Here is an 18777-nt window from a genome sequence, read left to right on the forward strand (position 1 = left end):
AAGTATAATCTAACCAGCATCTTGGGAACACTTCCACTTCAAGTACATGGGAAGAAGCTAGCTTGAACATGGTTAGGCAGTAAGCCATCTGGTCAAAAGGTCCGAGGAACTACATAAAAACATTGGGGAATAATTTATGTTTATGTTAATCTTGTTTTTCATTTTCTTGATGGGAAAATAAAATGAAGGGCCTAGAATGTAAGTTTTTCAAGGGTGAGAATGGTTTCTTATTCATCTTTGACTATCTGATCCTAGTACAATGACACATTTATTCAACAGAAATGGACCAGGGACAAGAAATTTAAAGTGCTTATTCCTCAGTGAGAGGTCAGTGAAGTCTTTTATCAACAGAAAAGGCAAATTCAGAATTTCCAAAGAATTTTTAGATGCCAATGTGGGCTTTTTCTTTAGAAAAGCAAAGACAAGTACTATAAAAAAAACTACTAGGACCTACTAGAATGTTGCAAAGTAGAACATTATGCTCCAAAGTATTCTACACTACCTTAATTTTTATGTATAGCAGGAAAAGGCTAAATACTACTTAAGAACTCACTGAAACATATAGCTGTATCTTGAACGGCCAGGAAACCACACTAGCTAATAAGCCAGGCAGGTGCCATAAAAGACAAGACTGCTCTTTCTGAGAAAAGACTTCATACTAACTCAAAAATTAAGATTCATTTCTAGACCCAGGAAAAGACACTTTTACACAACAGCTCTGTTCCTATTCCAAAGACATTATACATACTCAGTGTAGAAAGGTTGTGTGATCCCCTCATGCACTAGACTTAAACGTAGTGTTAGTCACTCAATCGTGTCCAACTCTTTGCAACCCATGAACTGTAGTCCACCAGGCTCCTCTGTCCATAGAATTCTCTAGGCAAGAAGACTGTGCCATTCCCTTTTCTAGGAGATCTTTCTGACATAGGGATCAAACTCAGGTCTCATGCATTGCAGGCAGACTCTTCAATGTCTGAGCCACCAGGGAAGCCCTCAACATGGTTAAGAAAATACCGGTAAAAATGTGAAAGAAAAGACATCAGTTCAGTGCTTATATGATAATTTTACACTATGCCATTTATAGTATTTGGGGTTAATGATAAGTAAAATGACTAAGACAGGAACACTTAGCTTTCTTTTATATAAAACTAATTCTAGTATCTTTTTTCAGATAAAAGTATTTTTCTTAAATTTTAGAGCTTTCTCTACTTTAAATTGAATTTAACCATTTCAAATAATTCTGCAACTTTAAATGCAGAACAAGATGCATTATTACAGATGGTAATTTGCAAATTTTATACCAAAGTCATACATTATGGACTCTGGGGGAAAAAAAAATGCCTAGGTATATTTCAAGGAGAAGGCAATGGCACCCCGCTCCAGTACTCTTTCCTGGAAAATCCCATGGATGGAGGAGTCTGGTAGGCTGCAGTCCATGGGGTCACGAAGAGTCGAGCACGACTGAGCGACTTCACTTTCAATTTTCACTTTCATGCATGGGAGAAGGAAATGGCAGCCCACTCCAGTGTGCTTGCCTGGAGAATCCCAGGGACGGGGGAGCCTGGTGGGCTGCCGTCTATGGGGTGGCACAGAGTCGGACACGACTGAAGCGACTTAGCAGCAGCAGCAGGTATATTTCAACTTATGAAAAGAAAATGTTGAACACTTTTAAATCAAAGAAATTTTAAATATGACCCAAGCACATTAAAAGGGAAAAAGAATAACAATATTAAAATGCAAAACTATTCTCAATTAGAAAACCATGGATCAAGAAAAAACAATGGGAAAATAAAGATACCGCCAACTATGTAACAGGTGTTAAATATTGAATACTTCACTAAACAAGTTTAAAATGAGTGAGAGACTAACATTAAACAAGACAAGTAAAACTTGAGCAATTTTACACAACTGTACAAAAATGCTGCAAAATTTTTTCACTAAAAAAAGATGTTTAAATTTATCATAAGTGCCAGAGAAATTAAAAATATCAATAATTTGCTAATCAAATGCTAAGTGAACTTAAGCTTCTGAAACTGGGCTTAAGTAATTTTTTCCTCCATAGACTTCCTTAATGTTCACTTCCTTAATTTCCTTTATGTTCATCTTCCGACTTGTAAGCTTATTCATTAGTGAGCAGGGCTTGTGTTGACTTGTATAAGACACACATTCTTTTGTTTTTCGACATTCAATTCAGCTTTGTTTTCTAGCATCAGCATAACTTCTTTTATTTCAAGTTTCAAATAGTTATGATTATCTAAGCCTTCTTAAAGATGAAATAAAACATTAACTACAATATATGAGTTACTAATCTGTTCATAAAACATCATAATTATTAGGGACTTCAGCTATCACATAATTCTACACCTGTGCAGGAAAGGGTTAAAGTCAGCAGGCGTGGGCTGCTCCAACTGCACATTCCTGAGAAGGCCTAACTTCTTCAGGACTGGCCTTTGGCCAGTTCCTAGGAATTAAGTTCTGAGCCCTTGGCCACAGGCTTACCAAGCTGATCAGGTAGTTTACCCTAGTAATGTGATTTATGGTGACTATGTCTTCACTCTGGGGAGTTGGAGTTTGCGTAGTAGGGAGGAGTCATGCAGGTGATTCATGTCTCTGTGACTGGCTCCCAATAAAACCCCTGACACCAAGGCTCAAGTGAGCTTCCCTGGTAGGCAACACTTTGCAAGTGTTGGCATACATCTCTGCTAGGAGTGTGTCCATGCAACCATACTATACTGGCTGAGGGCATCTACAGGCTTATGTCTGATTTTTCCTAGACTTCCCTTAGGGGCCTTTTTCTTTTGCTGATTTTAATCTGTATCCTTGAATATAAATAAACTGTTATTCTGAGTATAAAAGTTGCTTTTTGTTTTTTTTTCCTGAGTCCTGTGAATCCTTCCAGTGAATCATTCAACCTTGGGCACCCTCAACCATTCAATTTTAAAAAGAGAAAATGAGAAGCCAATAAAGTTTAAGAAACTCATTAATTTAAACTAACATTGCTCAAGTTTCCCACATTAAAGATAGCCATTCACTAATAACCAGACCCAGCAGAACATTTCAGTTCCTTATTCTACAGTGCCAGATGCTATGCAGCAAACTCGGTGGGAATTAGCTAATCTCAAATTTTGATTATTTGGCTATCTCCTTGTCTTTTTTTCTCTCCAAAGGCTTTTATTTGAACAAATGAATATACCGAGTCATAACTAAACATAAAACTAGTGTGATGTTGTCTCTGGCTGAGTGGGCAAAGTATGTTTGCAACCAAACTATTCTGTATCAGGCTGTGGGGAGGGACACTAAGACGAAAAATAACTTGAAGGCATTAATCAAGCTGATGCTTTTAATTCCAAGAGACTCTCATTAAGGTTGGGCTTTTAATGTAATAAAATATAAAACATGTTTGTACTTTCCAAAATGTGATTAAAACTGGAACATGATATTTTAGATTACGAGGGGTTAATCTCTAATACCAGGGACTTACAAGGTGCCAAGAAAAGTCTGGATTCTTGGAGGTATTTTTTGTCTATTTGGAAATGAAGCAATAAATGCATTTCTCTGAAATAAAGAACCTGAAATAACTCGTGAGAGAGCTATTGACATCCAAATTCATGCTTTTCCACAGATGGGAATGTCATTATGGTTACCCTTCAGTGACAACAAAAACCCTATTTCCTATATACTGTTCTACTGTCTCCTAAATACAGTACCAGATGGAACTTCAATAAGGTTACACTCTGTCACCATATCGCCAAGGGATTTTTCCAAATAAAACATCTCTGTCTTTGTCCTTCACCTATCCCTGTGTTATCTACAGCATTTAATGGCATCTCCAGCCTCTGCTACTCAGGTTAGACAGCTCAGAGTCATCTGATACTGCGGGCCTCCTCGTCACGCCTCTGCTATGCTCCCATCCCCCTTTCCACTACTCTGCTGTGGTGTCTGTTGAATTTAGTTCCTCCTTTGGATTACCATTATTGTACCCACAGAATCAGAACTTCATTATGGATTGTGTGGGTTATAATAACGTAACTGAGTTTCCTGCCTCCACAACCAGTAATTCCAAGGACCATTATGTCACTGTCTTGAATACAGAAAGAAGCCCAAAACCTTTATTCTGGTGTTGAAATCCTTTCATTATCTGGTCTCGGTGCCTCCTTCTAACACTATAATACTCTTTTTCCATAAGTCTTATATGCATTCATTCAGCTTTACATAGAATTCCCTGAATAAGTTTCCTATTCTCCCACCCCAGTATCTTTGCTGCGTGCTTTAACAATTTTTATTGCAAAATGCCTTTCTCTTATCAGTCACCTGGCTTTCTCACGCTTTCTCCCCAATCAAGATCTATTAATGTTTCAACTCTTTGTTTCTGAGTGTCACTGAAATGAAGCAAGGCTTCTTAGAGACATGGCTGAATAGAATCTAAGGCAGAAAAAAGTATAATCCATGCAACGTTCTGTTACGCCAGGAAAGAAAATTGGGTTCTCTCAAAAACTCATAAAAGGTAGCTTAGAAAGGATACTACTGGTCAAATTTGGGTGTCAAAAGAATAATGACAGCAAAGAATCATAACCACACTGACCATATAAGTAGCTGTTTAAACCAGTACCCATCTGAGAGTGAAATGAGGCTCTATTAAAAATAATGCTGGGACAAGTGATGATTACCAGAACACCAGGGAAATCTAGTCATATAGCCACCCTAATCATAACACTTGCCAATTTTTCTCTTTTTCTCTTAAAGCCACTGCAAGCAGACTTTTAGCACGATTATCCCCATCAATCTCATTTTTGTTTTCACCAATCTCCACACTGCTAAATCTAATGAGCAGACCTCAGCACTCCTCTTACTTGAGGAGCATCAGGTGTCTTTTAAGCACCTAGAAAAGGGCATGTCATTTGGTAAATGTTCAGAAATACTTGTTAACAGAATAGATACTGAAGTTATTTTTACCCATTAGGCATTATAAATTGCTAAACTAAGTATCTATTATCTCAGTATTGGGTATAATATATGCCAGACCTGCTAGTAAACCCTGCTTCTGCTCAGGAGCTGAAGGAACTACAAGAGAGTACACTTAGAACTATGTCTTTCCTTCACATTTGTTATTTTTCAATTTTCTAAGTTAAAAACAAAAGACCCCATTAATCTTTATCCATGACTACACTGAGATGTGAATCTAAATCACTATCACAGATAACATAACTTCATTTAGGCAAACTTGTAAAATAATCTAAAAACTTTATAACTCTTGATCTTACAAGTACTTCCTTTACAAATTTTCAAAACAAGCACAATAAAGGCATATAAATTTAAGTGTCCATTCTGTAACCTGTGAAGTTACAGTCACTTTTTTTTTTTTAATTTAATTTTATTTTTAAACTTTACATAATTGTATTAGTTTTGCCAAATATCAAAATGAATCCATCACAGGTATACATGTGCTCCCCATCCTGAACCCTCCTCCCTCCCCATACCATCCCTCTGGGTTGTCCCAGTGCACTAGCCCCAAGCATCCAGTATCGTGCATTGAACCTGGCAGGAAGTTTCTCTTGAGTCCTCAAAGCAGTACTAAGTGGTGCTCCTCCAAGACATCTACCAGTAGATGTATTGTATTCAATACACTGGACTGAAACTGTTTACATGTCCATGTCGCTCATCAGACTCCAAGTTTCTCAAGGGCAAATGCCATACTGATTTCTATATACCTGTAAATTAGTACAGTATTTGGCATACAAAGTACAGACCTAGTACATTTTTGTTGAGCTGAAATAAAGTGCTTTGGCCATCTGGAAGGTTCTGAAGTCATTATAAAAATGTGCAAACTCTTCAGGCAAAGTACAGTTCTAAACATACCAGGTAAAACTTTCATTTTTGGATCCTACGGTACAAAGTAAAAGAATGAGAATGATTTCTGCACTAGTCTAAAGTCATAATGCAACATGGACAATGATGATGGACTGTGTGGTATGCTACGTCTCCAAAAGACCTCTGGTTCAGGAACTCTGTCGTTGAATAGTTTTGGCCTACCTTTAAAAAAATGGTATTGAAGACAATGGCTATCTCAAATAATATTTCATCCATGCAAATTATATGGAGTAAAAGACTACAGAGATTCAAAATCTTGAAAAATTGAAAGAGTACCATACTAGGAACATTGATGTGGCATATTTTATTTAATCCCTACAGCAAATAGTTCAGACAGGAATTATTTCAAATTTTAAGGTGAAGAAACAGACTCAAGGACACAAATTAGTTAATGGTACAAAAACAGTATCAATCCAACTTGTTAAAAATTTCAGGAAATAATGTAAATGGTTTATTCTTCTTCACTGTTAGAATTACACCCTTCTGCATTTTAAAAGTTACCAACTTACTGTTGATTTTAGTTCAAAAAACTACTGAAATTCAAATTCTTAAATCCAAAATTCTTCAACAATAAAATCTCAAACATTAGCATTAGATAGAAAATAAGAAAAAGAAACAAAACATACCAAACAACTTTGATAGAGATCTATCTTCCTTTTGATTAGAAAAATTTAATGGCGCTTTGCTATTACCTCTTCAAATATCTGTTTATAATAGATATGTGCTTTGCTATTACCTCTTCAAATATCTGTTTATAATAGATGTGCGCTTTGCTATTACCTCTTCAAATATCTATCTGTAATAGATCTGTTATTAATATCTGAAACATGTTACTATTGTGCAAAATATCAGGCGCTGTTTAAAAATACAAATAACCAGAAAGAGTATAGTTTTTAAAATAACATGCAAATGACCTGACATAACACAAGGGAAGATACACTAAAATACAGACTGTTAAAAACTATCACTTAAGAACTATACATATGAAGATGAAGTAGCAGGGCAATTTCTCCTCAGTGTTGTAGCTCTCAATGGTGGGAAAATAAAAAGATACTCAAATTACTGGGAACCTTTCTCAAATTGGCCAAACCTCCCATCCATTATGATATACATGCCAGGCATGAATCTTTGTGCATTTATCCCCTGCCTCCTCCAGTAAAACCACTGTTACAGAGGACGGTGAAGGCTGTGAAAATGATTCGCTCTAGTTTTGTAAAGAGCATGTAAGAGTTGGTGAATCCTGCCTTGTTATCAATAAAGCCCATGAAACTTAAAAACAGGATAATGTACAAAGTACGTGGAGGAGATACAACGCCAACCGTAATATGCAGACAAAAATGATCAGGAAGAGAGAGACCAACTGATAAAAACCTTTAAATACCCACAAGGAATTAGATCTGGTCTGGTAGACAACAGGAAAAGCTAACTTAGGTTGATTATTATGAGAATGATATAACAAAACAAAGTAGGTTTACTATTAGAAAATTTTACCAATTTCAGGTTTTTGCTGGCAGCCAGTTCAAAGCATTACTAAAGAATATACTAAAGATCAGTACTCTACTGATCTTTATATAATATATAAAGTATATTATACTAATATACTAATATACTAATAGTACAGTACTCTCCCCTTATCTGTGGTTTTGGTTTCTGCGGTTTCAGTTACCCACAGTAAACGGCAGTTCAAAAATAAAAAATTCCAGAAATAAACAATTCATAAATTTTAAATGATGAGCCATCACTCGAGTAGGGTGATGAAATCTTGTGCCATTCTGATCTGTCCTGCCTGGTACATCAATCATCTGTTTGTCCAGGTTTCATGCTCATTAGTCATTCAGAAGCCATTCCTATTAGACTGAGTGCTGAGGTATCACAGAGCCTCGGAGCAGTGACACTGGCAATTTGGATATGCTAAAGAGAAGCAGTAAAGTGCTTTCTTTAAGTGAAAACATGAAAGTTCTTGAAAATAATAATAATAATAAATCCTATATTGAGGTTGGTAAGATCCACAGTAAGAACAAATTTTCCATCCATGAAATTATCACGGAAAAAAAAAAAAGAAATTCAAGCTAGTTTTGCTGCTGAGCCTCAAACTGCAAAAATCATGGATAAGTGCCTAGTTAAAATGGAAAAGGTATTAAATTTGTTGATGGACAACAGGAACACAAAACACATTTCAAGTCATGGCCGTGGGCTGCACCAGAAAGCCCTGAGCCTACAGGAAGACCACAGCCAGAGACTTACTGAAACAGGTGACACTAGCTTCACTGCAAGTAAGGGACGATTACACAGATTCAGTAACAGGTTTGGACTGAAAACTGTAAAAATTACTGGAAAGCTGCATTTGCCAATCAAGAAGCCTCTGCCACATTTTTGGCAGAGTTGAAGAGGTTGATAAAGGAGAGAGATCAACATTCACATAACTTTTATTACAGTCTACTGTTAAAGTTGTTCCATTTTATTATTAGTTACTATTAATCTCTTACTGTGCCTAATCTGTAAACTAAACTTTACTGCAGGTATTTACATTTAGGAAAAAACGCAATATTTATAGGATTGGTTTGAAACTGTTAGTCACTCAGTCATGTCCAACTCTTTGCAACACCGTGGACTGCAGCCCGCCAGGCTCCTCTGTCCATGAAATTTTCCAAGCAAGATTACTGGAGTGGATAGCTGCTCCCTTCTCCAAAGGATCTCCACAACACAGGGATCAAATCTGGGTCTCCTGCACTGCAGGCAGATTCTTTACCATACTAGGCAGCAGGGAAGTCCATAGGATTGGATACCATCTTCCACTTTAGGCATCTACTGAGGGTCTTGGGAAATGTGCAGATAAAGGACTATTATACTGCCTGACTTTACTTCCATCTTGACTTGCATTCATGTTTAAAGCTGAAGTTTTGTATTTTAAAAACAGAATTCATCTTTCAACTATAAATTATTTTCAAGATATGAAAATAATTAGACACAAAAATAATTACAATTTCAGTGTGCTAAAAACAACTTGTACAATTCGACAGTCCAAACATTTGCATTTCACTTAAAAATAGTAACTAAGCATAAACATCATCAAATAATTTAGTCAAATGAAACTCTAAAACCACCTTATCTCTCACAATAGAACACTTTTTAGAAAACAGAATAGGACATTTTTATCCTTCTTTCCCCTGATCTAAACTGTTCTTGGCACATAAAATGACTCACTTCTGTCATGTTCAAAGAGGCAGGCAGAGAGAATGAGATAAGAGTAATTCTATCAACCCAGAGACTCTACACAGAACACTTCTGCATTCTAAAATAAGTCAGAGTAAACAGATTTTTTCATTCTAGAGATTCTTTTCTAACAAAATGGCTGGCTTTGGGGATAAAAGTTAACCATTTTTGAGTGGAATCCAAACATTTGTTTAAACGGGCATTATTTCGTGGCAAATTTATAGGGAGTAAACAAAATACTTAAACACCATATTTAGAATAACATGTTGAGAATAAGAACAATTAGAGAAGGTGAGATAATATATAGGTATTATTTTTTATTATTTAATAAGTATGTCAAAAAGAGGATAAATTATAGCTTGGTATGAATATAATAAATGTACTTTACTCCTGAATTTTTTTTAATCTATATATCTTTGCAACTTTAGATTTCTTAACCCAACAACAAAGAGCTAAGGAAACGAAGAAACAAACAAAACCTCAAATTTAATGAATAATTATATAAGATCATAGCAAATATTCCCCACAGTGTAGCACCTAGAAAATGCATCAAAAGGCAGGAAATTGTTAGGGAAATTGTATTAGGTGCCTGAGGCAGTCTTTCTCTGTAATTTTAGAATTATGACTTAGATATAGGGATGTTCTAAAAGGGTTATAGGCATGTATTAAGAAAGAGAGCAATCTTTACCTGAAAGAATAAGGAACAATCTTTCAAAGTCTCTAGAAAGTCACATTATTTGTTATTACAAGTTCTAATTCCTTCAAAGTATTTTCTCTAGAACCTTCAAATTTGAAGCAAACTTTTCCAAGGGCATATATGATAACAAAATACATACTCATTTCTTAATTATATTTCTAAGTGTTAATAGTTTAAGGAACCTGTATCAATAGGATGTTACATTCAAGTATGTTTTTAAAGTGAAAGTGAAAGTTGCTCAGTCATGTCCGACTCTTTGCGACCCCATGGACTATGGACTACTGCTACAGTCCATGGAATTCTCCAGGCCAGAATACTGGAGTGGGTAGCCTTCCCCTTCTCCAGGGGATCTTTGCAACCCAGGGATCGAACCCAGGTCTTCCGCATTGCGGGCAGATTCTTTACCAGCTGAGCCACAAGGGAAATACAGTGCCAAACTGAGTAAGGAATAAAACTTTTTTGAAATATAATCACTGTTATCAGTACATAATCCCAAGGGAATTGATTATTTTGGTATTTAGCTTCCAGACATTATTTCTAAATATTAAATTTACACACAAAAGCCTTTATGGATAACAAGACATTCTGTATCTTTAGGAAGTCCCAACTATTCTAATTATACCAAATTAAAAATGAATACTATTTTTCAACTCAAAGGAGCAATGATGATACAGTATTTCACCAGTATTTTTACTTTTCTATTAAAAACACAATGCAAAAGCACATTTATCATACCTTTATCAATCTTGATAAAAAAACTGTGTACTTAATTCTTTTTTTTTGTTTGTTTGTTTTTTTTGTACTTAATTCTTAAGAGAGGTTAGGTTAGTAGAGTGTTAAGAACACAGGTTATTGATATAGATAGACATAGACTGAAGAACTCTGAGCAAAGCAATTAACACTTAAATCCCCAGTTTCCACCTCATTAAAACGGGGTTAAACAGGAACCTTTATGAGTTAATAAGATTACAAATAATACATGTAGATTGTAGCAGAAAATATGACATAGAGCAAGTGCTAAATAATAACTAAAATTACTAAGCTATTTATGAGCAGTATCCTTATATCTGAAATTGAGCTTCACAGTGCTATAAATAATATGTAAGTCTTGGATATGAAGTTGTTACATGAAACACTGTCCTTGCTGTCTAATTGGGATTCAATTAAATACTATCAAGGAAATCACATCAGTTTGAAAAATCAGTAATTTTTAAATTAAACTTTCCCAAGAAACATTCCTCAATTAATTACTAGCTAAAAGCAATCTTTTCTCTTCCATAATTTTCAAAGACCTTATCATAACTTGGAGGTACTTGCAGATCTGTATGCATTGTTCTTGTGCTCTATTTATCTAGTCTACCTTTTTGAAAACAGAATCATACTTATTCTTCAGGTTCCAACTCAGTACCACAATTCTGTAAGATCTTCCCTAAGTCCTAAAAGTAATTAAATAAATTGATCCTTTCTCTAGGTTCTTACAACTTTTTGACTGTAACAGGGTATGGCATATATTATAGAGACTAACATGCTTTTTCCCCAGAGAACAATGTGTTCCCTGACAGCAGAAATCTATTAATCTACACATATAATAGGCTCTAATTTAAAAGACATTTAACCAACCTGAGTATACAGTATGGAATTTATAACAGCTGTACTGTAAATTCCTAATTGTTTTTTTTTCTTTATACTTTCTCCTTTTCTGGTTGCAAATTTCATGGGTCTTAAAGATATATGATCATTAATAAACTAGGATGCTATCTTAGATTGTGATGAACAGCAGAAAACTATAGTTACTGATTCACTACAACCAAAACTCATAAGTTCTACTATATTTTAATATACCAAGTTTCAACGAAAATCAAGAATTTTAAAAAGTGAGAATTTCTCTCTCAACCTCACTCATATATAAAATTAAAATGCCTTTTAAGGAGTTTAGTTTTTATAGAAGGGGAGAATAAAAGAGAAATATATATTTTCAATGCAAATTGCTAAAAAAACATTTTTAATTGAATTAATTACTACTTGGGATTATTTTTGTTTCTTGGAAGACTACATAGTTTACATAATTTAGTGGCAGGTAGAGAAAAAAATAAAATTCTTCACAGGCAAGAAAAATTTTCTCTTGTCACAAAATACTGATTGAACAGCAAGCCACTAACACGAGGTATTCTAACATAGAAAAAAATATAGAGAGAGCTTCCATCACAATAGAAATCTGGCAACATAAAATATATGTTCAAAGTAAGGAATTTAAATGTTTAAAAATAATCTGTCTCCATTTAACCCAAAATTCAGGTGATATCCCAGATGAACAGAAAGAAAACCTCATTAAAAGAACAGTTACTTACTATTCTTATTGCTGCTTTTCTCTTGGGCCCTTTGTCTTCCACTGGGTATTTCCAACAATGCTGTAATATTTGCTCCTTTTCTCAATCACTGCATTATTCCATATTGGAATTAGGACAGTAGTATTGGTTGTCCAAATTTTTAAAAATTAATAGTTGAAAGGGGCTTTGGGTACTTTCACAGTTAGTTGGAACATCATGCCAAGGTTGTAAGTTCAAATTTCCAAAATTACAAAACTTAAAAAATCAAATCAAAACAAAACAGAAAAAACAATATACATTTTGGGGGAAAAAAAACTCATATGATACTCCTTCCTTCCTACCCCTAAATCCTGTTTACACACTAAGTAAGTAGCCTTTGAACTAGGCTTAACTGGACTGAAGCAATTCCAAAGTAAGTTTTTCATTTTAAAATTAAGTGTACATGACTCAGTAAGTGGTAACAGTACTTCATCAATTTTACCAACAAGGACCTGTACCTTTTCATTTTCAAATAAAAGCAAGGAGGTTAAAAAGCAGGGAATGGATACCACTTTTATTTGCTACAACTGCTCTTATTTAAAACACAAAAATACTTTAAGGCCACCACAGACTTGACATAACATCTTTAATATCAAAGCAGCTTACAATGAAAACCATGACTCCTACATATTAAAAAATGCAACACTGCTAAGGATTTCAGGAATATAAACTATTCAAAATACTGGCTTCAAGCTGCAGGATCCACATGCCAAGAAAGCAAACTGGAATTCCAATGTGATGATCTGTTACTAAATGATGTTGTATGAGTGTGAGGAGAGCGGTATATACTGGTCCCTTGCCCTTTTAAAATACCACTATGACTTCCTGTTTATCATTTCAAATGTCACAAGCTGAGTACAGAAGGATATTAAATCAGGGCATCCTGCTCTGCCTTCAGAAGCAATAAAAGTTCTCCCTTAAAAAAAACAAAACTGAATTAGAAGTTAAATGGTCTTAGGAGTGCTGGTTAAGCTGACTATAAAATGAACAGCCTATTCATTCTTTGGTTTCTGATAATTAACATTAAAACCAACAAACAAAAACACACTATCCTAAGTTGACAATTTTTATTGAAGATCTTTAAAGTTACCTAAAGGTTTAAAAAATTATTTATTACTCGACTTCTACAATGCATTAGAGAAAATAATCTAAATAAAAAGTACAGATTTATAAGAGACTTACAGGTCATAGTGCTGAACCTGTAACTATAGAAGACCATAATGTGGGTTATGCTCGAGTATGGAAACCACACAAGAAACAGAAACATTATGCCTCTTTCATACTTGGACCAGTGTTTGCAGCTTCTAGGTTTCAGACATAAAGGAAGAAAATATGAATGTGGAAACATTTCAAACTTTTGAGATTTTAATATCATTTTACAGAAACAATCAAGACAGGGAAGGGGAAGAATAGAAGGCATGCTTAGGATGACATGAGCAAGAACAAAACCCCTTCTGGTTCTATCAGCACAATTCTGCAAGGTATTCTAGACTCTAGAATTGAGACAACTTGAAAAATTCATTAGTGATTAGGATCTAATAGGTGAGTTTACACTTTACAAATAATATTGCTAATTTTGAAAACAAGAACAACAATATAAACACTTAGTTCATCACTCTGTTCTCTTGAGACAGTTTCTTCACTTGGTTTCCTAGATACCATACTCTCTTGGTTCTTTTTCTCCTTCACTATCTACACTTTCTCAGTCTATTTATTCTGTCTCTCTAAGATCTAAACTCTCAGTGTTGTGGGGTGCTCAGTCCTCTTCTCTAGCAATTTATAATTACTTTGAACTTTGGCTACTTCCATTTCTGGGAATGACAGACCAAGGTACTAGCAGATAACATGATTAACCCTTCCTTCAAAAAACAAAGTAAAGCAAAAATGAAAACTGGGCACACTACAAAAAACCTTCTCTGAAGGTAAAGCAGAGAGAATGCAAGAAGGCAGAGTCTGATGCAGTGTCAAAGCGCACTACGAATACAGATGGAAAGCTGTACAAATAAGTCACAACCTCTTAAGAATGTAACCTAAAACTAACTGCATTCTTCATGGTTCAGAAGCAGTGGCCAAGGAACACATGGAACCCATGTGAAGCCTAGGTACATTACCCGCTCAGAGAGTAGGGGAAACCCAGAAGAGACGGAACCATACAAGGGGTTCTGAAACTTGAACAACTCATCAAAGAAACAGATTCAGTTCATCTCACCAAAAGGCAAAAGATCCGAACTGAAGCTAAAAGTGCTATCCAAGAAACACTGTTTGAAATTCAAGTGAAAGTCGCTCAGTCATGTCCAACTCTGCGACCCCATGGATTATACAGTCCATGGAATTCTCCAGGCCAGAATACTGGAAAGGGCAGCCTTTCCCTTCTCCAGGGGATCTTTGCAACCCAGGGATTGAACCCAGGTCTTTTGCATGGCAGGCAGAATCTTTACCAGCTGAGCCACAGTTTGAAATAAAAGCCTACTCCAAAAAGCCACCATTCACTGGAGAAGAATAACCAAACCCTGAATCTCTATCATTTAATCTTCGTAAAGTTCAGAGTACAATGCAAAATTATCCAGCATATGGTACTTCCCTGGCAGTCCAGTGGTTAGGACTCCATGCTTGCACTGGCAAGGGGCATGGGTTTGATCTCTGATAAGGAAATAGATACTGCAGCATGCTGCACAGTGCAGCCAAAAACAAAACAAAAACCCCCTCAAATTACTCAGCAGATGAAGAACCAACAAAAACAACCATCTTTTCCTCTCTGAAAGCAAAAATGGCTATTATCCCTTTCCTATGATGCTAAAAGGAGAAGGCAATGGCAACCCACTCCAGTACTCTTGCCTGGAAAATCTTATGGACAGAGGAGCCTGGTGGGCTGCAGTCCATGGGGCCGCTAAGAGTCGGATATGACTGAGCGTCTTCACTTTCACTTTTCACTGTCATGTACTGGAGAAGAAAATGGCAACCCACTCCAGTGTTCTTGCCTAGAGAATCCCAGGGACGGGGGAGCCTGGTGGGCTGCCATCTGTGGGGTCACACAGAGTCGGACACGACTGAAGTGACTTAGCAGTAGCAGCAGCAGCACCATGATGCCAAAAAAGAAGAAAATCCTTTCAATGGATTAAAATCTTATGAGATAAATTAAAAAAAAAAAAATCCCAGCACAGAAACAGAAACAAAAAAAACTGGTAACTGATTCAGTCACAGAACATCAGTCACTGGGTGAAAAGACCACAGGATATTCACATAATCTCAAAGTTACCATTTTACAGATGACTTAACAAATGCTAAAACAGAAAAAGGAGCCTTTAAAACGGAGGAATCTGTCAGACAACATCTAAACCAAGTGTTTGGAACTCACCATTGCCAGTAAGGGATAAACATGTATGTGATACAATGTATTATTATTATTACACCGTAACATTACAATTTTCCTTTAGTTTTGAAATATTTTCCAAAAAGTTAGAGGGAAATACAAACAAAAAGAAAAAAATTGCAAAAAGGTGTATTTTTACAAATCAGAGAGAGAAGAATTAAAACAGCTGCCTTGCCATCTGTTCACTTTTCTTACCAGGAAGAAACTCAGGGAAAGGTAGAAGATGGAGTTTAATGTGTAGTTGAAAATCTAGGTATAAGTTGCATATAACTTAGAAACAGGCCATGATGGAGCACAAGACAAAGCAATTCTAACAGCTGATAAAGTGCAAAGGATGCTTTTAATAAGAGATTGAAACATGCAAAAACAGAAAAAGAATGGAACAAAAGGTGAAAGAGTTTTAACACAGAGAAGAGTAGCAGACAGAGCAAGATCTCACATATAAATTTTCATTGTATACGAATACTTAGCATAAAGAAAATTAATGGCCTCAGAGAAGTGAAGAAAAAAAAAGTTAACTGGGTATATTTAGCTGTGAGGAAATAAAGAATCTGAAAACTCATCACACATCTTTGGACCTTTTTTCCTTAGAGAGAAAGCTTCATGTTTATTATATTACCTCTTTACTGGTGGCTTAGATAGTATGGTAAAGAATCTGCCTACCAATGCAGGAGACTCAGGTTCAATCCCTGGGTCAGGAAGATCCCTTAGAGGAGGAAATGGCAACTCACTCCAGTATTCTCCCCTGGGAAATCCCATGACACAAGAGCCTGGTGGGCTATAGTTTATGGGGTTGCAACGAGTCAGACACCACTGAGCAACTAACTCATCCAATCTTTAGGAGATAGAGTCTACATATATTTCTGAAGTTCTCATTTTAATGAAGGAGCATAGTGAAATGGCTAACACTATCAACTTTATAGTTAGTTACAACTAGATCATTACCTAACAACTATTTGACCGAGAACAAGCTGCTGAACTTCTCTAAGCCTGTTTCCTACTCTGTAAGATGGAGATAATGATATCTACCTCATGAGATCGTGAATATAAAACACACAATATAGTGCCTGGCACATAGTAAAGAATAAAAGCTAGTTATTTAACCCTTATTATTGAGAAGAAAGATTTCTTGTACATTTTTATTAATTTCATTCTATGCTTTAATTTTACTGTCTCCTTCTCTAGCTAAACAACCTAGAAATCTAAGTCAAAAAGCTACCTTAATATCCAAAGAGAAAAGAACTGTTTCAGAAGCCAGTGTATATATACCAGAATCAAAGTTAAAAGTGTGAATACTATTAGAAAAGGCAGCAAGATTTCTTTCACATTCACACATTAAAGGCTATAAAACTGGAATCTATCATTTTATAGTATCATAAAGACCAGGCAATTTTTTTCCTTGACCAGAAAAAACAAACTCTTATTTCTAAAAATATCTCAGGTTTTCTTCTTAAGGAAGTCCTCTTGCAACAAAATACCCTATTATCATAGAAAGCAAGTATAGGACAAGACCATAAAAATGTAGTGGTATATGAGCCGAGGAAAAAATTCATGTGGAAAAATGAGTAAGAAAAGGTTTTTTCTTCAAACTTAATTGAGACTGTGAGCTTTCTGTTTTGTGACTATTTCTTTGATACTCCCATGTACATGATAAAACATTCCCTTAAGAAATTACAAATGATCTTTCAATTTAAAAATGTTTTATGTATGTGCTTCTTTTAGAAAGAAAAGTAGACCAATTTTGTAAAAGAACCATAACTGAAGAATGAAATTTGACATGCAAGGAAAGCAAACATATAGACTTACTCTTTTTCTAGTTTTTATATTTAGATTTAATCCATTTTTTAAACAGCACTGTGAAAGTTGAAGGTAGAGTATCCAAATTAAACTACCCTAACCACTGACATTGACTCAAGAAATATATATACTATTAATTTTATGAATTCAAGGACTATATCAGGCAGTGAATTTTAGCTTTCTATGAGGCAACAATTCCATAGTGGTCTTTTATAAACACAAGGAAAAACAGAAACAAACAAAAACTATAATCATGACAGTAATCTTAAAAACCTATGAACTTTATCAGTAAGTCTGATTTTCTACTGCTGATGAGGTTTAAGAATTACAGAAAACAAGTTTCACATATAGATCAAATAGGACAACTTTGTCCCTAATTAACTAAATTAAAATCACTATTGAGTTATGGAAGGCATGTAGTTTAAAGATTAATGAATATCTTTTGTTTCTAAACTCCTGATACAATGCACAGAGGTTTACTGTATATAATCCATCCTTTCCACAGTAAAATAAAATCACCAATTATATAGTAGCTCAAAGCCTCTGAATAATTTAGGACTACAAAAATGACTATTCAGAAGAAATTACAGGGAAAAGTTTAGGTAAGGAATGTAATTTAGTAAGGAGCTTGGTTAAGAGAAAGTGAAAGACAACAGCACAAATCATAACTTCTTACCTTAGTGTTATCCTCAAAAATCTCTAAAGATTTTATTTCTCATAGGAATTTTATGGGAAAAAAAGTCTAAATATGTATAAAACAAAGTGATACAAATAATAATTAAAAGTCCAATATAGAGTATTTTGAATGAATGGCTGGACAGTAAGAGTATTAAAACTTATGACATATCAAATGGATGCCATGAATTTTATGGTCCTGTGAAAAACAATACAAATTGAGGGAAAAAAGCCACAAAAACCATACCTCACACCAAAGAATCATGTCCTACATCTGTTTCTATTCAGATTAACTATGGTAACTTTGTCTTATAGGACACTTTATCATCCTTTCAAAAGGAAAAAAACAGTGAGAAGTTTTGATAATCTAACTCAATTAAAATAGTTAGAGATTTCTCTTGCTTCTTTATCTATCTCAAAACTTAGAAGTTCTACCAAAATGTAATAGTCAAACATACATGCAAAATGACCCTCCAATTAAGGTAATTGCTGGTACCAAATGTTGTTTTTAAGTTCTTCAATAAAACAGTCTTCCAGACATTTAATAGTATGTCATTTGGTAAATGAAAGTTTCCACAAAGAACAGCGAGAAGACCTAAAAATTATGCTAGAGAAGAGTCTGGCTGAAAGAAACGAAAATACGGATCATTTTGGTCCAATACTAATTTTATTTCAAGTTACTACAGAGCTGAATAAAATGGTGATGCCACCACACAAAAATTTATTGAGCTGGCAATAGGCAAAGCATGATGTCAGCCATCAATATCACCATCCACATTACCAAACAACAG

General features: G+C 35.1%; 1 protein-coding gene across 3 annotated transcripts in view; it reads right to left on the bottom strand.

Annotated features, from left to right (window-relative positions):
* Window positions 1–18777, bottom strand: part of SRFBP1 (serum response factor binding protein 1) — a 61539-nt gene that overhangs the window by 28370 nt on the left and 14392 nt on the right. The gene's annotated exons all lie outside the window — the stretch shown is intronic.

This window comes from Bos grunniens, chromosome 7 (genome assembly GCF_055505025.1).
Source record: "Bos grunniens cultivar Pamir isolate PY7600 chromosome 7, Bosgru_T2T1.0, whole genome shotgun sequence".
NCBI lineage: Eukaryota > Metazoa > Chordata > Mammalia > Artiodactyla > Bovidae > Bos > Bos grunniens.